At 37.3% G+C, this 23,640-nt stretch overlaps 1 pseudogene; it reads right to left on the bottom strand.

The window, feature by feature from the left end:
* Positions 1-229: 229 nt before the first annotated feature.
* LOC122125928 lies at positions 230-329 on the bottom strand (annotated as a pseudogene).
* Positions 330-23,640: the final 23,311 nt, after the last annotated feature.

Genomic DNA, 23,640 nt, shown 5'->3' with positions numbered 1-23,640 from the left:
TTTTTTTCCTAGGTCCTTATAGTATGTTATTTCTTCGGAATAAAATGACGATGTTATCTAATTTCAAACCTTTTGTAAAGATTATGCTATGTAAAGGCCTTTCTAAGGTGAGGATTTAATACACTGATGTCAAACTAACTTTTAGTTCAATTAATTACATGTATTGTTACATTTTTATTTTTGTAATCATTTTTAATAACTGTTTTTCATTTCTTGCATCTGAAGAATGAAAAATATGGCATACTTCACAAATTTTTATATCATCCTTGTACAAGTGCCATGTTAATCTCTGTATTGTTGTAATTTGGGTAAACGTGCTGCTGAAGCATGTCATATCCTGTAAATTTACATAGTTAATGATGCAGTCTTTATAAAGGCATATATCCTTGGTTGACTGTTTGTAACCAGGAAAACTTATTGTTCCCAAAATGCTATTGATCTTAATTCTCTAAAATTCTGTGTATATTGGAAAACTTACATTGTTTGGTCGATTGCTCACATTTGCAATTTTTTTTGTCAATGACTATTTTAAGTCTTTTTCAATTAAATTTGATCATACTTTGAAGCCTTTATACCTAGATCCAAAGGTGATGGCTCTTCAAGTACTTATTTATCAACTGAGTTAGCTTTGTGGAACTAATGGATTCAAAATAAGCCTTGCTTAAGAGCTACTTCTAAACTTCTGCAGCTTAAAATTTCCTAAATGAGGTCTTACTGGCACAAATGTCTACCTGACCCTTCACTCTTCTTCCATGTAGCAACAGACCAACCAGAATATCTTACCCTGACAGCATAGATTTCCTTTTTGGAACAAAACTAATCTTAGTTAAGAGGGATTATAGAGAAATGAACAGTTAAGACAGAATCGTTTAGACTAGAAGGTATTTTATCAAAATATAATTGTTTGTTATACCTAACATTTTAAAAGTAGCTAAAGCCAAGAAGGTGAAAATAAATTCATATGCATGATTACCTAATGTCCTGGCCAGGCTACCATCCAACCAGGCAGGAATTTACACTACTGCCTTTCTTTCACCAAATATTTTCATAGGTACAAGAGAAGTCTATATGTTTCTCCTTGATATTAGGCCTTAAATTGGTAATGGTTTAATCACAGTGTTTCATCTTGCCTCTAGGCTGTAAATCTACAAATGGTAAAGCTTTAGGTCCAACTCTACCAAACACTGAGGTAGAAATAATGGAATAATACTTTAAAACACAGTTGCCTTTGATACCCTAACCACAACAGAACATTGCAAAACATGTGCCTTTTTCTTATATTATATATAGTTAAATATTTTATATTTATATGTGCTGATATTTTATTTACACAGTGAAGCTTACTAGAATTAATTGATAATTTGACAAATAAATAGATATATATTACAATAAATAGATTGGAATATAAATAATTGTGTTTAGAATACATATTAGTATATGGCCGGGCGCTGGTGGCTCACGCCTATAATCCTAGCTACTCAGGATGCTGAGATCTGAGGATCGCGGTTCAAAGCCAGCCCCGGCAGGAGAGACCGTGAGACTCCTATGTCCAATAAACCACTAGAAAACCAGAAGTGGCGCTGTAGCTCAAGTGGTAGAGCGCTCGCCTTGAGCTGAGTAGCTGAGGGACAGCGCCCAGGCCCAGAGTTCAAGCCCCACGGCCAACCAAAAAAAAAAAAAAAGAATATAAGTTAGTATATGAAAAGTATCAATGCAATGTCTTCAGTATAAACTTTGTAAGTGTTCTTGGTCTTCAGAATTCACATTGTTAAAAAAAAATTGTTTTCCTCTAATCTATAAGAGAATTTACACTCCTGCTCTGTTTATTATTTTAACTCACTGGTTCCAAAATGTTTTTCTACACATTTCTGAAGCATTCCTACTGATTATACCCAAATTTTGCTGATATGATGTCTAAAACGTATTATTCTTCTGCAGGACACATGGGTCCTAGGATCCCAGGTTTCAGTTATCCCCATCATCAAGTAACAAGGGCAAGACTTCTCACCTAGGCCCATGCAACATGCCAACAGAAAGTAATTGAAAATCCATCTCAATCCTTACGACACTGGAATTAGCAGTAAGCAAATGTGAAATGCAAGGCAACTTAAAATGAAAGATGAGATCACAAAATTTGAAAAAAAGTACAGTAATACAAACTTTCAATTTACAAATGACCAGCACATATGAGTGAACAAGATAACAAATGTCACAAATTATTTTTAATACCCCTCTCCTAATAATTACTGAAAGATTTCAGTCCAGCATAAGTAGGCCAAAAAAATAGTTCCTAGAACGATAGATCCATAATTGGTCTACCAAGGCTAGGAAAACTTGACTTACAGGTCAAATATAATTCACAAAAACATTAATTGAGAAAATCATTAATGCTTCAAAACACTGGTAATTCAGTAAAACTTGGTTCTGTAGTATGAAAATGTTATCATTCACTAACAAATTATAACCTATATTTAATCTCCTGAAAACAGATTCCTTTTCAAATAATCTTTTAAAATCACATTTACCAAAATAACAGTTGACAAGTCAATGATAATTAGTGACATTACAAACTTTTCAAGATTAGGGTGCAAGTTACAAAAGAGTTGATTTATTTACCTATCACTAATGCGAAACAGGTTCTACCATTCATAAAAGTGTAGAAATAGTACCACCCAACATTTGTGTTGTAAAGTAGGTGCCTTCCAGGAATGTGTTAAATAGATCAACCTCCCATAATTCAAACCCAAACACTAGCTAATGAAGTAAATTTCATCACTTGATAAGGTACATTTTAAAAAGTCACAAATAGTTGCCTTATCATATGTTGTTTATGTTTTCCCTATCTGTTTAACATACTAAGAAATATGACTTAAAGTCATGAATATGGGTACTCATCAGAGATGTGACAAACATAAAATCTGTCTTGTTTCTATCATATTCCTCTATAGTAGTAAATCGTAGTTTTCTTCTTTTCCCAAAACTTATAGGTAGTAGAAAATATTATCCCATGTAAAATAAAATAATCACAAGCCCTATTACAACTCCCTTTATAAAATTTGTTAGTTAGGAATATATTCTAAGCCATTTTTAATCTTTCTTGTTGACTAAAGATTAATCTTCCAAATGGATGAGAATAAAATCATGTCTAGGGGCTTCACGTCTCCAGTCTTGCAAATTGTTATTTCAGATGAATGAATTATGGAAATATAAACTGACATCAGTTCAAGTATAAGCAGGATTGAAACTCCATGGAATGTATATAAACCTTTCAAAGTATTAACAGAGAGTTTACCAGAATGACTATCAGGAAGTTGAAACCAGAGAGGAAAGCCATAGAATGAATGAAAAATGGAACAACGGACAAGTACAGCTAGAATACTCAATGTACATATGTGATAAAGGAAGTGGTAAATCTGAAATAAATCTTGGAGAAGAGGTTGGTTGAGAATGATAGAAGGAGTCACTCTGATCCAGGGCATTGGGAAATTTGATGGACATATTTATTGTAATACACGTGCACAACCTTTTGAGATTTAGTTAAAAAACACAAAAAAAAAACAAAAACAAAAACACACAAAAATCACAAACAAACAGCAATCTCTAGAGTGGATGAATGGACCTCTCAAATTTTTAATTAGTTAATGAAGGCTAGTCTTGGGAAAAGCAAACTAAGTTGTTCAAAGTGGGCAGTTTGGGGTAGCAGAGAATTTTGAACAGATTTAAATAGATTGTCTAAGGTTAAGAAACACCAACATCTGCTGCAGATATTTTCTTCTGTGAGTTCTCTTTGTCTGCAATGGATACTCCAGTCCTCAGCACACTTGATAGCTTGTGAAGATAGAATAGAAGAAACAAGATCAAGAACCCATTACTCCACTGGAGATAGAAGAGTCCTCTATGTTTTCTCTCATCTCTCTTCAGTACTCTTTTTCATACTTTTAAGTCAAGTGTTTTTGAATTATGTCTTTCATTCTTTGTTCTGGCAAAGTAATTAGCCAAACTAATTTACTAAATATTATTTGCCATTTTTTTCTACCATGCTGTTTAGTTATCTAAGAGAGTCCATTAAACTTCACACTTGCATTTGGTTGCTAAGAAAACCCAACATCTATCTTAATGAGGACAAACTCTAATGTAAACTTTGTCTCCATAAAATCAGTCCAAGAAGCTGTGATCACAAATATTTAGCTATACTTTTTTTCTTTTACCTTGAAAGTCTTCTTGTGTCTAAAGGGCCACAAGATAATTACTCCCCCACTTTTTGGTTCAATCACTTCTAACCTCAAAGATATATTTTGTAACAAGATGCTTAGAGGAAGTATACTCCACTTTAATCTTCTCTCGTAAGTCTCTCCTTAGATAACATATCAGGGACAAAGTTATTCTATCCTAAATTATTTCAATAGATTATTTTCTCTTGGTCTTGCATTTGCTCAACAAGATATATTGAGAAAAATAGAGTTAAATCACCCATACCTTGTATGACAGTGTCTGTTACAACGGACAATACTTCTTTGTCCTACTTCTACGTCCTCCTCATAGTTCTTGCTTGATTTCCAATTCATCACACCTCCTTGGCTTCAAGTCTAGTGAAGCTGAAGAAGTATATGGTTTCTCTTTTTAAACTCTTTTATTTGGATGTGGAATTTATGTTCATGTCTTCATTCAATCTGTTCTGCATTGTAGTGAGCCAAATAGACTCTGTAAAATCACTTTAGGTAGCAAAAATATTAACAAAATCTATATCAAAAAGTTTTGGAATCCTTCTACTGCTGAAGCCAATAAGCTTTAGCTAGGGCTTCTAAGAACACCTTATCTTACCTTTTCAATTTGCTCAATTCTTTTCTGATTCCAAAACTTTTTGGCTAATATAATAAGAGAAGTCTTTACTATCTCATGTTAATAAGGATATTATATTTTGTGAGCAAAGACATTGTGTAAAGTCTTATAAACAGAAAAGTGTATACCCAATACCTTCTTTCATTGTGGAGGGCAATTTCTCCCTAAATATTTTGACCCAAATTATTTTTTCAGAGAATTTCTGTTTGGTAATTAAAGGTCAATTCACAAATTTTGATGTCTTTTGTAAAGTAATTTGAATTTAAATTCCACTACAACCTTGTTTCACACAGTGAGAGTATATTTCCTGGGTAAGGATAATTCTCAAGGGAACCTACAGGATTTATAGCAAGGTTTCTGAGGTTTGTTTGTTTATTGTGAAAATGAGCCATCTTCACCAACATTGCTCCCTCTCAACTAAGTCTCCATGGATTAATTTGCATGAAAGCCTATTTTCCCAGGCAATTTTAAATTTTCTTAATAGGCTAAGTTGTTAAAAAAGTTTGAACGATTAAAATTTACCTGGCATAATTTTAAAATTCTTTTGAAATTCCTTTATCAGAATCGCAAATTTGCCAATCGTTACTCCTCCTTTACCATAAAAAACGGTTAACATGCTGTCTTCATGATATCGTGTCCATGAAACTATTATTTTCCAGTGGCTTTGTTATGCATATATATGACTATATAAGCTGATGCTGAGCAAAATGAACTCCAAGATATGGAAACAGATTTTTATTTGCGGTTTGTGTTTTTAATGTACTATGTGATTTCTATTTTCTTTGTTTTTTTTTCCCCTATTGTTTTTCCCGGCTGTATTTGATTTTGGTACCCTCTGTATTGTGTATACATTTACCTTAATTAGGGAAGGGAAGAGGAACAACAAAATGGTGAGACAAAGGACAAAGGGCAAGCCAATGCAATAGCATTACTCACAAGACAATATGTTGGAAATGTACATTACAACTTGTGAGGAGTATTGAGGTGAAGGAAAACTGTGAGAAAAATGAAGGAGTGGGTAACACCTTTGAAAAGTTATGTATTAATTTCCTTACAATTACTGTAATCCCACTGTACATCACTTTGACAATAAAATTAATTTAAAAAATAAGTTGCATGAAAAAATTTCACTGTATTGGTATAGTAAATATTATTCTTTATGTAGTAACTTTTTAAAAATTAATACTATCTTGCATCTAATTTGAATTTATTACCCATTTTTAATCAGAGGACAAACAACTTGAATCCAACTAGACAATAATTTCACAATATACTTGACAATATTTTGAAAAAAGAACAAATTTAGTACTTTCTCATACTCAAATCAAAAACAGTTTAATTCTATGGAAACCCATAACTTTTAAAAGTAAATAAGTTGTTAAGAGGAGAGAATATATGTATTCTTCAAAATTCCTATGACTGATAACTACTCATTTTCAAATTCTGAACATTCCATTCCTGTTGGCATGTTATGAAATTCTGCAATAGATGCAGTTTCCAGTGGGGTGTTACAGATTGAGAAATCAACAGAAAAGTAGCCACATTCTGGTAGAAGATAAAACTATGATTCACCTGTAATAATTAATTCTTCAAGAGTAAGCAATTTTTTATCAGTGTAAGTTATTATTTCTTTGACCATCAATCCAAAGACTTATGCCATAAATTCATCCTAGCCCAACAGTTTCCAACTTGTAGGGTACACCTCAAAATTCCTTTAATTCACATCACGAATAGCTTATCTCTATTGTGAAAAAATACTACACCTCTGCTAATGTGATGCACTTCGTGTTCTGGAAAGAACACCACAATAAACTGGGTTACATCATTTTTCCCCACTGGTATTCTTGAAATCAGAACATCTTGCAAATATTATTTATATTTATGCTTTTTAACTATCATAGATATTTAGGATGCTAAGATCAGAAGATTTCAGTTCAGAGCCCACCCAGGGAGGAAGGTTCCCTAGATTCTTATCTCCAAGAAACTTTTCAAAAAAGCCAGACATAAGTGGCACTGATGTTGAAGTGGTAGGGCACGAGCCTTGAGCATAAACAGGTTCCGAGACAGTGTCCAGGCCCAGAGTTCAAGCCCTATGACAAATCAATAAAACAAAAATAAAAACAAACCCAAACCTAGCAATTTTCTCATTGTATACAGAGGCACATAATTTAGGAAACTGCTTCCAGTGTTACATACAGGTAGAAAAAAGAAGATGTCATACAATTATTCTCTTCATACTATGTTATACCAAAGCCTCAAAAATTGCTGTTTTCTAAATTTATAAATTAACATCTTTTTGTTCGCAACTCTGTCTACATTATTCACATTATCATTTTATACATGAATTGTTGGAATTATCTATTAACTAAGTTCTAATTATAACTCTCTTAAAAGAATATTCTAGGCAAGTAGAATGCAAGAATCATTTGTGAATTTGTCAATTAAACCCTCTACTTAAAAAGAATTTTGTAGTATCTTATAGAATATGTAATTAAAAACAAAACCAAAACATTTATTTTAAATCTAAATTCTGATTTAGCAATATCTACAAAGACATACATTAGACGAACTTTGCTTTTTCTCTGGGCTTAAGCTTTTGTAATCCTTCATCAATTCTTTGGAATCCAACAGAATTATGATAAGAGAATTGTGGATGGGAATCAAGAGCCATTTTACATCTAGAAATGTTCTGTAATGCAGACAGCATTTGAAACACACCTGAGGATTATATATGAGTTGCATTGTAATAGGAAACTTAACTTCTCAAAACATAGTGACAAAATTAGCCCAAACTTCCAACTGTGTATTCTTTTCTTGTTTGGTTTGTTTTATTAAGACAAAATTATACTACCTAGTCCAGGGAAGGTATCACTATGTAATTCCACTCTCTAATCTCCTGTCAGTCTGAATGTTAGAATTCTAGCCTTGTATCACATTGCCCTGCCATAGTTTCATGGTTTATTTAATCTAGATACAGACTAGCAATTCTGAACTTCTCCAGTGATATTATCCACTAGACTTCTCAGACTCTTCATGTACTATTTTCAAAGATTTTCTAACATTTGACACAGGATTTGAACATTTTCAAATACACCTGCGGGGTCTCTGATTCATTCCTCCATGGATCCAATCCCTTTACTATTGATTACTTGACTCTCTTACTATCTCAAGTTTACCTATGTAATATTCTCAAACTTTTTTGAAGAAAGTTCACTTGAGGATTTTCTAAGTTAAAAATTATCACTTGATTCTAGTCTTACTCAGGATATATTTTCTATTGCTTTCTAAATTTTCTACATATTCTGAGAGTTGTATCATTTGTGCATTTGTGTGTGTGCATTTAAGTGCCTCTGTGTTTATGATTATGTTTGTATGTATGCATGCAAAAGCCTCAAGCTCTTATTTATCAATCTTGCTCATGACTGGTATTCCATGACCTGAGCCATTCTTCCAATCCAGCTTTTGGCAGGTTAATTATAGATAGTGTCTCAAAAACTCTTCTGCCCAGGCTGGATGTAAACTGAACTTCCCAGGCTCCTTTATATTCGTAGGTTTTATTTATCCAGTAGAATCAACTTTTGAACTAGAAACATTTTCTTGAGTGTAAAGTCTAAGCTGTAGCCCAGATTTTTAACTCCAGAATTCATATAAAGATAGATGAACATACACATTACATATACTGAGTGTACAGTTAGAAATGTGATCCTAAGCTGGGTGGCGGTGAGATCTGAGGATTGGGGTTCAAAGCCAGCCCAGGTAGGAAAATCCCAGAGACACTTCTCTCCAATTAACTGCAAGAAAAGTGGAAGTGGCACTGTGGCTCAAGGGGTAGAACATTAGCCTTGAGTGGAATAGCAGAGGGAAAGTGCCCAGGCCCAGAGTTCAAGTGCCAAGACCACGACCAACAAAAAAATATATATGTAAAGGAAAGAAAAAGAAATGTCATCTTAGCCACCAGTTCATTGCTAGTATATTCCCTACTCTCTCAAGATGGACTTTTTTCCCTGTTACGTCCATGCTCTTATGTCTGACTTTTTTTGGAAGCAGAATTATACTTCCATTCTTCTTTCTACAAAGTTGCTTGATTAGTAAGCATGATTTAGAAAGGGAGTGCCCTCATAATTCGTGTTCCATGTAGGAGTAATGCTTTCTCTATATCACTCCCATAAATCTACATACTGGAATTGGCTTTATTGTTTCAATGTTGTCTTATTTGTAGAGTCTTTTTATAGTATATTGAACCCTTATACTTAAACACAGAACTTCTCTTTCTCCTATTATTGTTATGGTTTCCCTTACTGTTAATGCATGTACACTTGGGAAATAATGCGCAGCACATACACACACAAAAAGAATGACTGAGAACCTTCTTCCTATTTATAATTCGCCTTAATTTACAGAGAACTTACAAAGTTTGTACTCAATGTAGTCATTGATAAAGTATTTATAAGCAACATAAATTTCGTATTTTCTCTTTACTAAGTTGTCTTTGAAACATGTGTTACCTCAGGTCCAAAAGTGTCCTTGTGTTATTTCAGCAAACCCAGAACATTCATCATACCTCAGGCAGCACCATCGATTGTTACTGGACATAACAGCTATTGGATGTGGAAACTCCCAGGAGAGGAAATGAACTCAGAGGAATGACAAAGTTCATGTTAACTTGTGCTTTTCTAGGTGAGAGTATTACAAAAAGAAATAATGTGCCATTTGAAGGCCAGCATAGAACAAAAGGAAATAACGTTGTTTTAAAAGTGTTCTACAGCAAAGAAACAAAGGCATGGAGGTTTTAAAATGTCTTATGTATGGATATTTCACCCCTGAGATGATTCTCTTTTTTGCAGGAGACAGTTATCAATTCCTCTAGTCTAGTCCAGAGTTCTCCTGAGCAATAAGGATTCCAAAAAAGCAGGATCCAGTGACTATGATAAGCAAAAGTGCCTCTTCTCAGACTAGTGCTCCTTTAAGGAGGGTCCCAAAGAAATATTTGTGTTTTTTTTGTTTGCTTGTTTGTTTGGATTGTGCTGGTTCTGATCTTGATCCTGATCCTGAACAGTTGTCTTTCCTGCCCACCTGTCCCAAAAGCTAGTACACTACTGCTTGAGCCAAAACTCCACTTCTGTTTTTTGTTGTTTAATTTCGGATAAGAATTTGACCAACTCTCCTGCCTGGGTTGGCTTTGAACTAAGATTGTAAGACAGCTAAGTAGCATCAACTGTATAGATATTGCGTTTGAAGCAAGAAATATTAGATGAAGTTTACTATGAACCTAATATTTGACAATTTTTAAAATAAAAGACTATGTCCAGCAAAAAAGCCATAACTTAAGTAACTCAGCAAAAGTAGGTGCACTGAATAATTTTGGAATTATTTTTTCTGCTTGGGAAGTTAATTGATCTTGACGTTCCTTTGGGGGAAACTTAAAGTCATATTTCGTTTTTTTTGTTGGTCTTGGGGCTTGAACTCTGATCCTGGGTGCTGTCCCTAAGCTCTTAATCTCGAGTTGAGCGATCTACCACTTTAGCTAAAGCACCACTTCTGGGTTTCTGGGGGACTTTCCAGACCAGGCTGGCTTTGAACCACAATCCTCTGATCTCAACCTCCTGAGTAGCTAGGATTACAGTCATGAACCACCAGGACCTGGCTCATATTTGCATTTATGTGCACTGAATGACACTATGTAGCCAAAGAGTGGAAATTTGAACAAAATGATGCCAATGCAGCTTTTCAGAAAAATTGAGGTAGCAATAAACAGGTCCTCCTTTTCCATGTTGTTACATTAATGACTCATGAGCTTTGGGACCCTTACATTAGCATCCTCTGCCATCTGTATAGGTGTACTTAGTATCAGGAAATGTTCATAGAGAAATATAGAAAGACTGAGATTTTTAGAAAGCAAAGGGATCAGGTATGAAAGAACAGCATAGAAGGAGATACGTTTATCACACAGAGATTAAGAACTAGCCTAAGAGATTTAGAATGCTAAAGGCAATGAGGAATAAGCCTAGTTGATAACTAGTTTTTCAATAACCAAAAATGGTTCTCTAGAACACTTTCTGCTACACCTTAGTTACTATCATTTATTCCTTCCATCTGGAGTTATTTCTTCTTTTCTGTCACAATTGTTAATTAGTCTCTGCCTTTTGGTGTCATGATTGACCAAAAAGATTTCCAAATCTCACTTAGACTACCCTTCTCTTTGTGATTAGCAGTGACCACACAAAATCCTGGAATCTTTGAATTACCAGAATTAATATTCACCTGACATCTAAGAACATTCCTGGCATTAATTGCTGTGACCTAATGAACAAAACTTTTTTCAACACAGTATCCTAATAAAATAAAGTACATGAATAAGGGACTATTGTCAGGTGTCAGAATGCAATTATATATTCCAAGTATGTGTTCTTTATTTTGCATTTACTAACCAAAAAAAATTTTTTTCCCTGACCCACAGACCACTTCCAGAATGAGAGGGCCACCTTGGGTTCCAGCCACATGGGGATGCTGGTCCACCTCCTCCTGCACCCATTCAACCAGTTCCTGTGAGAGAGAGAGAGAGAAAGAAAGTCAGAATTACACTTAAGTCAGGTGCTGGTGGCTCAGAATTCTAATCCTAACTACACACGAGGCTGAGATAGGAGGATCATGGTTCATAGCCATCCCGGTCAGGAATAACTGTGAGACTCTTATGTCCAAAGAACCACCTGAGAACTGGAAGTGGTGCTGTGGGCTCAAGTGGTAGCCTTGAGCTGAGGAGCTTGGGGACTGAGCCCAGGCCTAGAGGTCAAGCCCCACGTCTGACAATAAGTGGACTTCCCACCACAAGAAATGGACTGAATAGCACCCATTGTCCTAGGGAGCATGGTAGAGAAGTCAGGCTGAGCTTCCTGTGAATTGAGGTTATAAGTAGGTCACCTGGCTTCTCTGTTCCTTGATTTCCCCACCTGCAAAACGCAACAGAGTGAAGGATCCCCTGTCTTACGGGGATAGTTTAATGATGAAAGAGAGCCATGTTTTCTTTCATAATACCCACCTGTTGCACGATTAATAACTGGCCCCACCTGAGCCCTTTCCAGTATCTTCCTGTCATATGCTCACAGAATTGCCAACAACTTTAACTGAAGGCTTCTCCCTCTGTGCCTAGCCATGCTCTAGAGATCCCTCTGTATAAATCTATTGTTTCCTCACACTCTCCTGTGAGGAGACTGAGGTGTGATGGTTGAGGCCCTACCCAGAGCTTCGCCTGTGGCCAAGAATTGGCTACTGTGGACTAAGAGTTTGGGATAATCCATCTAAACCGAAGAATGAGCATGGCGCTACATGTCTAACATCCCAACTACAGAGGACCTACCTGTTAAAGATAGGAGGACTGTGATCCAGCCCAGCCTGAGCATATATTGAGTCTCTATTTCAGAAATGCCCGACAGAAAGGTGGTTCCTCAGAGCCAGGGAGAGCAGGGGGTCATGGTGCCTGCAGAGGGGTGTCTGACCTGGGTGGGGGTGGTGTTGGGGAAGCCACTCACCAGTGCTGCTGGGAGAATCTGTTGGTTTCTGCTCCAGGTGGGCCAAGCAGCAATGGCAGCAGCATTATGGATACATGGGCCCAGAGCAGAGGACAAGGGGCAAAGACCTGTTTGGGGCTTTAGGCCAGCTGGCAGGGCACTATTATCTGAGGATTGAAACCTGGCACCACCTCGGGAAGGTAGGGACGGGGCTGGGAGGTGGGGTGGCACATCAATTTCCTACTATGCTCCAAAGTCACATCAAGTCTTTTGCTCATCATTCAGCCACCTCTACCTTCCTCAACTGCTGGTAGTGGTGTAAACTAAAAGAGGGAATCTAGATGCTACTGGGAAGCCTGGAATGTGGGCGGGGCCACCATTCTTGTATCCCATTAATCAGAAAGAAACATGAAAGAATGGGGGTGTGGCCGGAATCCTGTGATGCCAGCAGCATGGGCAGAGTCAAGATGACAGCGGGTCCTCCAGCCATTTCCGATGGAACTCTGTCCAATTCAATTGGGGACAAGAGGGTGACCTGCTTTAGTTGGATGGCTGCACAGATAGTTGTGTATGTCTGTTTGTTGCCAGTCCTGGACCTTGAACTCAGGATCTGGGCACAGTCTGTGAGATGTTTTTGCACAAGGCTCACCCTCCACACTGAAGTAACAGGACTTCTGGCTTTGTTGGCACTGAAGTTTGTCAGGGGTCTCAAGGACTTTCCTGCTTAGGGTGACTTTGACCATGATCTTCACATCACAGCCTTGTAAGTATCAAGGAGGAGTGCTGAGAGCCACTTATTAGTCTTGCTGATGTTCTTGGACAGACCTGTGATTTCTATATCCATGGGTTGAAGTGGTGGGAGCTGGAGCCCACAGTTCCTTTCCTGATCCTGCCACGTCCAAATAGCAGGAGATCCTAAGAAACTTGTTCCTATCCACATAATTACCAATGGAATGTGATATAAGTCATAATTTAATGAAAAGTTCTTGAATGATTCTAGGATAAAATTATACACAATTATATTATAGGACACTGATCGATTTTAGTTAATACTTTATGAAGCATTTAAACAATCACATTCATAAAATGGAGGTATAATGAATTACCTAAGAATTGGGACTCACATAATATAAAGGTGCCATTTTTTATGCCAGGACTGGGATTTGAACTCATGGTCTGGTTAACTCTGTTGCACTGTGTGGGAAGGGAAAGCTTGCCTCCTTGAAGTCAAGAAATTCAAGTCTTTTCCTTAGTCCTGAAATAGATCCTCACCACTGGAAAACATCCTATTCATGTACAATTTACACATATGATTTATATTTATATACATATGTAGACTCCATATTGTGTTAAGTATAGTTATTTTATTTTTTGTTTTATTCATGTTTTGACCGTTTATGTTATTAACTATTATGGCACATAGAACATTGATTACATTGATTAAAGAGGATATAGGTCTATATATGTATTCCACTTCATAAATGACACCAAGGACATTCACAGGAATGGAAAACATGTTTCACCTTCAGCTTTTTATTCCAGGATTCATTGTTTGGGAATGCTGGCATCAGAATTCATGGACTACAAGTCATGAATGGGTGAGTGTCATCACGCCATCCTGGGGCAAATTGAGTTGACAGGCAGTTCCCAGAACCTGAGATTGTGCCCCAGGTGTTAAGAAAGTAAGAAAAGATTGACCTGCAGATGGCAGTATGCTAATAAATATATATCTTTATAGAGTACCAGAGATATCTATACATTATTCAGTTATATAGGCTACATTCCTACCAATTCCTGAGTATTTATTATGCCTCCATATAATTAATGCTATTGTTTTCATCCTTAAACTACTAATGAAATCAATCAGTATCATGAAATTATTGTGTTCCTGTAATTAATAATATTCTTTTTATACTTCATAAATAATAAATAAAATCAATCATCCTCCTGAAATGATGGAGTCTAATTTTATTTTATTTTATTATATATACAGTATATATATTATAGATATAGTATATATATAATATATATACTAAATATATATATATTTATAGTATACATAATATATATTCTATATATATATTATATATATCGTATATATAATATATATACGATATATATATACTATATATATATATATATATTTATATACTACTGTGAAAATACTGTACAGAGGGGTTGCAATTACATGGGCGAGATTATGAGTACATTACTTATCAAGCATTGTAGCCTCCTCCTTTGTTTCCCCTTCCCATCCATTTGCATCCTCCTCCCTGCCCCCCACAAATCCTCCCACACTTCCTCCCCCACCAAAGTTGTAATGTTCGTTTTGGACATAACATCTCATTGCTGCAAGAGGTCCACCTGAATCCCTATTTAAATGATTTGTTTTTCCCCTTCCCCTCCACAAATTATACCAACATCAAATACAGTGAAAGCAGGGGTTATAACGTTGGGGAGGGACATAGAAATCTACAAAGAAATAATCTTATAAATGTGTTAGAGACAATTGCATGAAAGAAAAAGAAAACATTTGAATACATATCTTAGGGTACATTTCCCTAACATCAACTTATGTGACCTTTTCTGCTTGACGCAGACATATACTAGATATTGCAAATAAGGGAAGCCATGGGACCTATGCTTCTTTGGGCCTGGCTTACTTCACCTAATATAATTTTTTCCAAGCCTTTCTATTTCCTAACAAATGGGGCAATATCATTCTTTCTGATGGAGGCATAGAATTCCATTGTGTATATATACCACATTTTCTTGATCCATTCATTTACTGAGGGGCTTCTGGGTTGATTCCACAATAAAAGACCCAGAATACACTTCTGGGAAGATGGTAGAGGAGAAACTGGAGGCTAAACAAGCATAGAAAGCAGTTTTAGAGTTCCAGTGAACAGTCCTAAGCCAGAGAATCACACCAAGTGTGCCAGCACAGGACAGAGAGTTAGGCCAGAGAGGGAAAATCCAGGCAAGGAGACAGATCTGAGTTCTTGCCAGCAGCTGTCACTGCGGCAGCAGTGGCAGCAGCTGAGGCTGTACTGCAATACCTGAAACAGAGGGAGTCCGGGACAAAAGAGCCAGATGCGGCAAGGGAGCGAATTCTACTCAACACCAGCAAGAACCGACAAGGAGCAGACATGTTCATCCTGCAGTTCGCAGACCAGAGACGACCCAGGATCCAAGACTCGGCGTGAGTAGAAGCCTGACATCCTCACTCCTTCGCAGGGAGCAGAGGAGGGAAGGCCACCCCTCCACCCCCAGTACCAGAGATCTCCATCTTGGATACCAACAAAGCTCCGAGGAGCTGCTAGCTCCAACTCAGGCCTTGGAATAAAAGGAGTCATTTAGCAGGTCACAAGAACTTAATGACATGACATGCCAGACTCAGCTGCACCCAGTGAAAAGTCACCCAGCTCAGGCGCCAGCCCTAGGAGTGGCTTTCTTCACTGGATAATCAGAACCAGAGGCTGCCTCTCCCTTTAGCAGCTTCGACATCAGTAAACAGAAACCCTGAGAGTGGCTCCAGGCTGGGCTCTGTGAGTTTCTCACAAACTAGCCCGCAGGAAAGGATACTGTTTGCTGAAAGACCTCAACGCTACCCAGAACCTGGCCTCATCACAGCATCTCCAAACTTGGGGAAAAAGCCATCTCCCTCATTTGTGATACTCAAAGCAGACCCCCCCTCCCATTGAACTAACATGGGAGGAGGATTGCAAAATCCTGGGTAAAGCAGAGGATTTTTCTGCCTGTCCAAACAAACTGACTTAAGAAATCAACCAAGCCACAGGACCACAAACAGACTGAATTTCTGATCTTTTTTTTTCTTTCTTCCTTATCCTTCTCACCTTTTCCTCTCTTTTGTTCTTCTTTATGGGACTAAATTGTTGTTCTGCACATCCTCAGATAAACCCGTATTTGATTATTAGACCCTATCACACATTGTGTACACACTTAATCCACAAATTTATTACTCAATTCAAAACCTCTGAAACTTAAATTCCTTAATAGCAGTACTACCTCTTTATACATATATGATATTTTAAGTATTTTTATTTTTAAGGTTTTCACATCTCGTTTATATCCCTCCCCTTCTCTCATTATATTAACGTTCTTTGAATAGTTTGTTCTCGATCTGAATATTATTAATTTTTATTTTTCTACTTTTTCTGATCTCTTTTTTTCCTTTCTCTTTCTTCTTGTTTTCTCTCTCTCTACATTCATCCTATCCAAACTATTTTCTATTTTGTGATCACTCTATTCCTATTTTTTACCCGCATCTCTCCCTAACCCTAATAATTTCTGGTTTACCAAATTCTTCTTTGCAGTCCGTAGCCCACTAATATATAGTTGTTTGATGTTGAAAAGAGGTATCTGTTGAACTAGATTGTATCTGCAGACTATTGACTGTGCAAATTCAGAGTTTGGTTGATGCTTGCCTTATGTTAGCGTTCTAGCACAAAACTGGTATTACTTTCATTCCAAACGGGCAGAGTAAGCCGGAAAACCACAAGAAAAATAGCAAGTCTGGCTATCTCCACTCCCACGAAAGATAATCAGGGGACAGAACAGATAATGAATAATCCAGAAGAGAGTTCCCAAATAGCTCTACAAAAACTGCTGGCAAACATGATAAATGAAAAGATTGAAAATATACAAACAACTCTGTATAAGCATGATAGGGAGAGAGAGGAGGCAAACAAAAGGTCAATGCAGGAAAAGATTGAAAACATACAAAAGACTCTGTATATGTGTGATAGGGAGTGAGAGGAGGCAAACAATAGGTCAATGAAGGAAAAGAGTGAACACCTACAAAGGACTCTGAGCGTGAGAGGGAGAGAGAGGAGACAATCCAAAGGTTTATACAGGAATATCCTGAGTGTGAGGAAGCTACTTAAAAACTGATAAAGGATTTGCGTGAGAAGCTTCAGAATACTCAAAGAGAAAGGCAGGAATGGCGTGAACAGCCTGACAACACTCGAAGAGAACTACAAGAATAGCATGAAAGGAAGAAAGCTAACCAAAGAGTAATACAGGAATTGAGAGGGCAGGATGAGTATACACAAAGAGCACTAAAGGCATTCATGGGATCCATTAACAAGGAGCAGAAGGAAGTCAGGGGGACCACAAAGGGAATGCTGAATGGAAGCCAACAGAAGGAATGGGAGTCCAAGGAAACCATAAACAATCAACTAAGTGATTTGAGAATAAACAATGAACACCAAATTAAGGAAGTAAAGAAATTCATACAAGATCTAAAACAAAGCTTCAAGAAAGAATTTGAAGCCATCCAAGCAGACAAATTAGAAGGAAAAGAAATAAACAACAAAGTAGAAAGTCTTGACAGCAGGTTAGACCGTGCAGAAGATCGAATCTTGGGGAATGAGGACAGCCTAGCTATTATAGAGAAAGAACATACAACCATCCAAGACAAGTCCAAGAAATATGAGAGATCTATCCAACACTTGGAAGACACCTTCAGAAGGCCTAATCAAAGGATAATGCGTGTAGAGGACCACCTAGAAACAAAAGTTAATGGTCTAGGAAATTTGTTTAACAAGATCCTAGCAGAGAACTTCCCAAACACGCAAGAAGATAGGCTTATTCAGCTACAAGAAGCTTTTAGAAGTCCAAATAGACCAGATCAGAATAGGACATACCACCTGCACATTATAATCCACACAGGATCAACTCACACCAAAAAGCTGAAGGAGAAAACATTAATCACCTGTAAAGGGAAACCAATTAGAATCACCTCAGATTTCTCTGCAGAGACAATCAACGCAAGTAGAGCCTGGAATGATGTATGTCAAGCCCTAAAAACAAACAACTATCAACCAAGAATACTGTACCCAGCTAAACTCTCCTTCATAACTGAAGGCCAAATAAAAACCTTCCATAGCAAAGAAAAAGTGAAACAATACATCTCCACCAAACCAGCCCTACAAAAGATTCTTAAAGATGTCCTACACATAGAAAACCAACAAGACCACAATAAAGGAGAAGAAACTGCACCCAAACTGAGAATCCAAGAACCATAGGAAGAACCCAGTTTTCGCCACCCCCAAGAAGGTCGATAACATGGCAGGAACTACCAAATACCTCTCAGTCATTTATCTTAACATTAACTGACTTAACTCTCCAATTAAGCGATATAGACTGTCTAGTTGGATTAAAAATCAAGATCCTTCTATCTGCTGCCTTGAGGAGTCACATCTTGCCCGTAAAAACAAACACATTTTCAATGCTAAATGCTGGAGCAAAATCTACCAAGCAAATGACCCCAGATAAACAGGCGGGAGTTGCAATCCTAATATCAGATAAAATAGACTTCAAATTAAAATTCGTGAGAAGAGATAAAGAAGGTCGCTACATACTAATTAAGGGATCTATCCTTCGGGAGGATATTACAGTTCTAAATATCTATTCGCCAAACAACGGAGCACCCAAATTTATCCAAGAAACAATACTTTCCCTCAACTCCCACATAGATCCAAAGACATTAATTGTTGGGAATTTTAACACACAACTCTACCCTCTAGATAGATCAACTCGGCAAAAACTCAACAGAGAAACCGCAGTTCTAAACAACTGCATAGATCAACTAGATTTAACAGACATCTACCGAATATTTCACCCAGCAGCATGAGAATACAGGTTTTCCTCAGCAGCACATGGAACATTTTCGAAAATAGACCACATTTTAGGCCACAAACCAAACTTTTCCAAATTCAGAAACATTGAAGTAATACATTGCATTCTCTCAGACCACAAGGGAATAAAATTAGAACTCAATACCAAAAGCCACCAATGAAAGTCTGGTAACGCATGGAGCCTGAACAACACACTGCTGAATCACCAGTGGGTCATGGATGAGATTAGAAAGAAATTCAAATGTTCATGCTATTCAACAAAAATGAGCACACAAGTTACCAGCTACTCTGGGAAAGAGCAAAGGCAGTACTCAAAGGAAAGTTTATAGCTCTGAGTTCCAATATCAACAAATTGGATAGATCTGAAACAAACAATTTAATAAGACATCTGAACCTCCTTGAAAAAGAGAAGCAAGAAAACCCCAATCAGGTAGACAGAAAGAAATAATTAAAATTAAATCAGAATTACATGAATTAGAATCCAGAAAAAAAACTATAGAAAGAATCAACAAAACAAAGAGTTGGTTCTTTGAAAAAATTAACAAAATTGACAGACCCTTAGCAAATCTTATAAGAAAAAGAAGAGAACACACCCAAATAAATAAAATCTGAGACGAGAATGGAAACATTACCATGGAAACAACCAAGATTCACAACATTTTAAGGGAATACTTCTCAAAACTTTATGCTAATAAGTTGGAGAACTTGGCAGAAATGGACATTTTCCTAGCAAATATTGACATGTCAAAAGTAAACCAAGATGAGTTAAACCAGTTTAACAGGCCAATATCAAGCATTGAAATTGAAACAGCTATAAGAGACCTACCAGCTAAGAAAAGTCCAGGACCAGATGGTTTTACAGCGGAATTCTACAAGGCCTTCAAAGCAGAGCTCACACCAGTACTCCTCCAACTCTTCAATGAAATTGAAAGAGAAAGTTCACTACCGAACACATTCTATGAAGCCATCATAACCCTGACCCCAAAACCAGCAGGGACTCATCAAAGAAAGAAAACTATAGACCCATTTCTTTGATGAAAATTGATGCAAAACTTCTCAACAAAATTTTGGCCAATCAACTTCAACAATTCATCCAAAAAAATCATAAACCACGATCAAACAGGATTCATTTCAGGGTTGCAAAGCTAGTCCAATATATGCAAATCAATTAATATTATTCATCACATCAACAAGAGCAAGGATAAGAACCACATGGTTATCTCAATAGATGCAGAAAAAGCATCCAACAAGATCCAAGACCCCTTTATGATGAATGTTTTGGAAAAATTAGGAATCCATGAAACATTCCTCAATACCATAAAGGCTATATATGACAAACCTACAGCCACCATTATACTTAATGGTGAAAACCTAAAGCCATTTCCTCTTAACTCAGGAACAAGAAAAGGATGTCCACTCTCACAACTTCTCTTCAACCTAGAATTAGAATGCCTAGCTACAGCAATAAGACAAGGTGCAAACATAAAGGATATCCGAACAGAGAAAGAAGAAATAAAACTCTCCCTCTTTGCAGATGACATGATCTTGTATTTAAAAAATGCCATAGACACCACTCCCAAATTACTCAAGCTGATTCAAAACTTTGGCAAAATCCCCCAAAAACAAATCCTCAAAGAAACAACTGCCCAATAAATAAGTGTGCTAAAGATTTGAAGAGAAACTCTCTGAAGAAGAAAGAAGGATGGCCAATAGACACATGAAGAAATGCTCAACCTCCCTAGCCATAAAAGAAATGCAAATCAAAACAACCTTGAGATACCACTTCACCCCAGCTAGAATGGCTATAATCAAGAACTCTAACAACAACAGATGCTGGAGTGATGTGGACAGGAAGGAACCTTACTTCATTGTTGGTGGGAGTTTAAACTTGTTTAACCACTTTGGAAAGCAGTATGGAGGTTCCTGAAAAGACTTCACATAGAGCTCCCCTATGACACAGCAATCCCACTTTTGGGCATTTACCCAAATGTTTACAAACAAGACCACACTAAAGCTACCAGCACAACTATGCTTATTGCAGCATTATTTACCATACTTAAGATATGGAACCAACCCTCATGCCCATCAGTAAATGAATGGATCAAGAAAATGTGGTATATACACAATGGAAGTCTATGCCTCCATCAGAAAGAATGACATTGCCCCATTTGTTAGGAAATGGAAAGGCTTGGAAAAAATTATATTAAGTGAAGTAAGCCAAGCCCAGAGAAACACTTGTCCCATGGTTTCCCTTATTTGCAATATCTAGCATATGTATGAGTCAAACAGAAAAGGTAAGATAATGTGATGTTAGGATAATGAATCGTTACATATATATTTAAATGTTTTTTTTTCTTTCATGCATTTGTTTCTAACTCATTTATAAGTTTATTTCTTTGTTGGTTTGTATGTCCCTCCCCCACAGTATAACTCCTGCTTACACTATATTTGATGTCGGTATAATTTGTGGAGGAGATGGGGAAAAACAAGTCATTTTAGGATACAGGTGGACCCTTTGCAACTGTTTTAATTACAAGTTGTCATGTTGAAAACGAACTTTACATCTTTCGTGCGGGGTGGGGGTGGGCAGGGGTGGGGCATCGGGGGAAGACTGGGAAGGGATGTGAAGGGTAAACAAAGGAGGAGGTTGCAATGCTTGATAAGAAATGTACTCATTATCTTTCCCATGTAATTGTAACCCCTCTGTACAGTATGTTCACAAAAATTAAAAATTAAAATTAAAAAAAGACCCAGAATAGCAAAAATGATCCTCAACATAAAGAATACTGCTGGAGATTTATTGCAGTTTAATTGTATAGCAGCACCATTCATGATCAACTCATTAAACTGTGACATTGATAACATTCCATTGTTATTGGTATGGATTGGAACCAGTTTCTAAATATCTCCTGTCATTTGTTGGTGTCAGGATGAGGATTCAAAATTAGGATCTATGTTGCCACGTGGGCCTAGGGATTCCCTGGTAGTCTGCCAGCCTTCATCAATGCAAGGTGAAGTACCCTTTGCAACAGTGTCATTCAGACCCAGGGGGGTTACCATGCAAAGAAGAAAACTTAAAAAGGCAACATTTTTTCTGTGCATTGTTTTTCCTGCAAGGCCTGAGGGCCTAGGATTCCAGAAGCAGCAGTTTGTCCAGTTGCTGCACCCCAGCATAGGGTGATCAAAGCTGAGGCAGAGTTGCTACGACCTGGGTTCAAGCCCCACGCTGAGGAAAATTTAAAAATAAATTAGCTCTCTGGCTTTGGATTTGAACTCAGGATCTGGGTAAATCTGCAGCTATATGGATGAAGGGGAAGATCACTGTACTTGAAGATAAGAAAGTCAGGACTGTTCACTAGGCCTGAATTCAAGCCCCAGCCCTGGAAAACATACTATTTATATACATTGTAAAGATAGGATTTTACTTATCTGTAGATGTTCAGTGCATACATGTCTTATGTGGTTGTTCCTTGTATTTTTTGTTTCATTCATTTACCATTGATTTTACTATGATGAAACCCATTCTGTTTATTACATTGATGACATCCTATCACAGAGCATCAAGATTTGTAGAAATGTTCTCCATTATGCCTGACACCCAGGATTCTCAGAGAAAAGGAAAACAAATTTCACACTTGGCTTCTTACTCCACGATCCACTTGCTGGTAGTACTGCGATTTGACTCAGGGCCTAGCAGGACCAATTGGCCAATAAGTCAAGGTGAACACACAAACCTGTGAGCCTCTAAGGAGCTAGGCCATTCCCAGGATCTGACAATGATCCCCAAGGTGGTCCACTATAGTTATAAATTCATAATTTAAACATAGAATCTATATTGACATACATGTGTGGACAGCATATTGTATTCGGCATAGTTCTCCTTTTTTTGTCTATAATTCATGGAGGTATTGTGTATTTTACTAAGCATAGTGACAGGTGTAACTGTGCTAACATGGATGATGACCTGTTCCCATGGTTATAGAGTTGCCTATGCATTCTCATTCCTAGTTGAGACCCAAGACTTTCACAGAAGAGGAAAACATGTGCAAAAACTTGCTTCTGACATCAGAATGAATCTTTTGTCAGAGCTGGGATTTGAACTCAGGTCTGGGCAGCTCTGTTGCACTGGGGGAGAAGGGGAAGTTCACCATCCTTGAAGACTAGAATGTCAGGACTGGCCCAGGGCCTGATTTGAAGCCACAGCACTAAACAAAATAGCAAGCCCATCTTTTTTAAACATAGGATCTCTCTTTACCTATAGGTGTGGTATGCATCTTGCGTTCAGTGTAGTTATTGTTTTTATTTTGTGTCTTATTCATGTATGTATTTTATATTTTATTGAGTGTGTTGACAGATATAACTGTGCTGACATGAATGGCAACCTGTTCCCTTGTCTATAGAGTTGCCTATATAGCATTCTCCATCTTCGATGAGACCGAAGACATTCCCAGGACAGGAAAACATGAAACATGTGCAACCTTGGGTTTCTCACATCAGAATGAATCTTTTGGCAGTGCTGGAATTTGAACTCAAGGCCTAGCAGACCGAATTGGTGAATGGGTCATGGTGAACACAACAGAATGTGAATCACTGAGGAGCTAGGCCATTCCTGGGACCTGAGATCAAGTCCTGGT

The sequence above is a fragment of the Dipodomys spectabilis genome, unplaced genomic scaffold (genome assembly GCF_019054845.1).
Source record: "Dipodomys spectabilis isolate Male_0828 unplaced genomic scaffold, ASM1905484v1 ptg000267l, whole genome shotgun sequence".
In the NCBI taxonomy this organism is placed as follows: domain Eukaryota; kingdom Metazoa; phylum Chordata; class Mammalia; order Rodentia; family Heteromyidae; genus Dipodomys; species Dipodomys spectabilis.
This window is presented reverse-complemented; position numbering and strand designations above follow the sequence as displayed.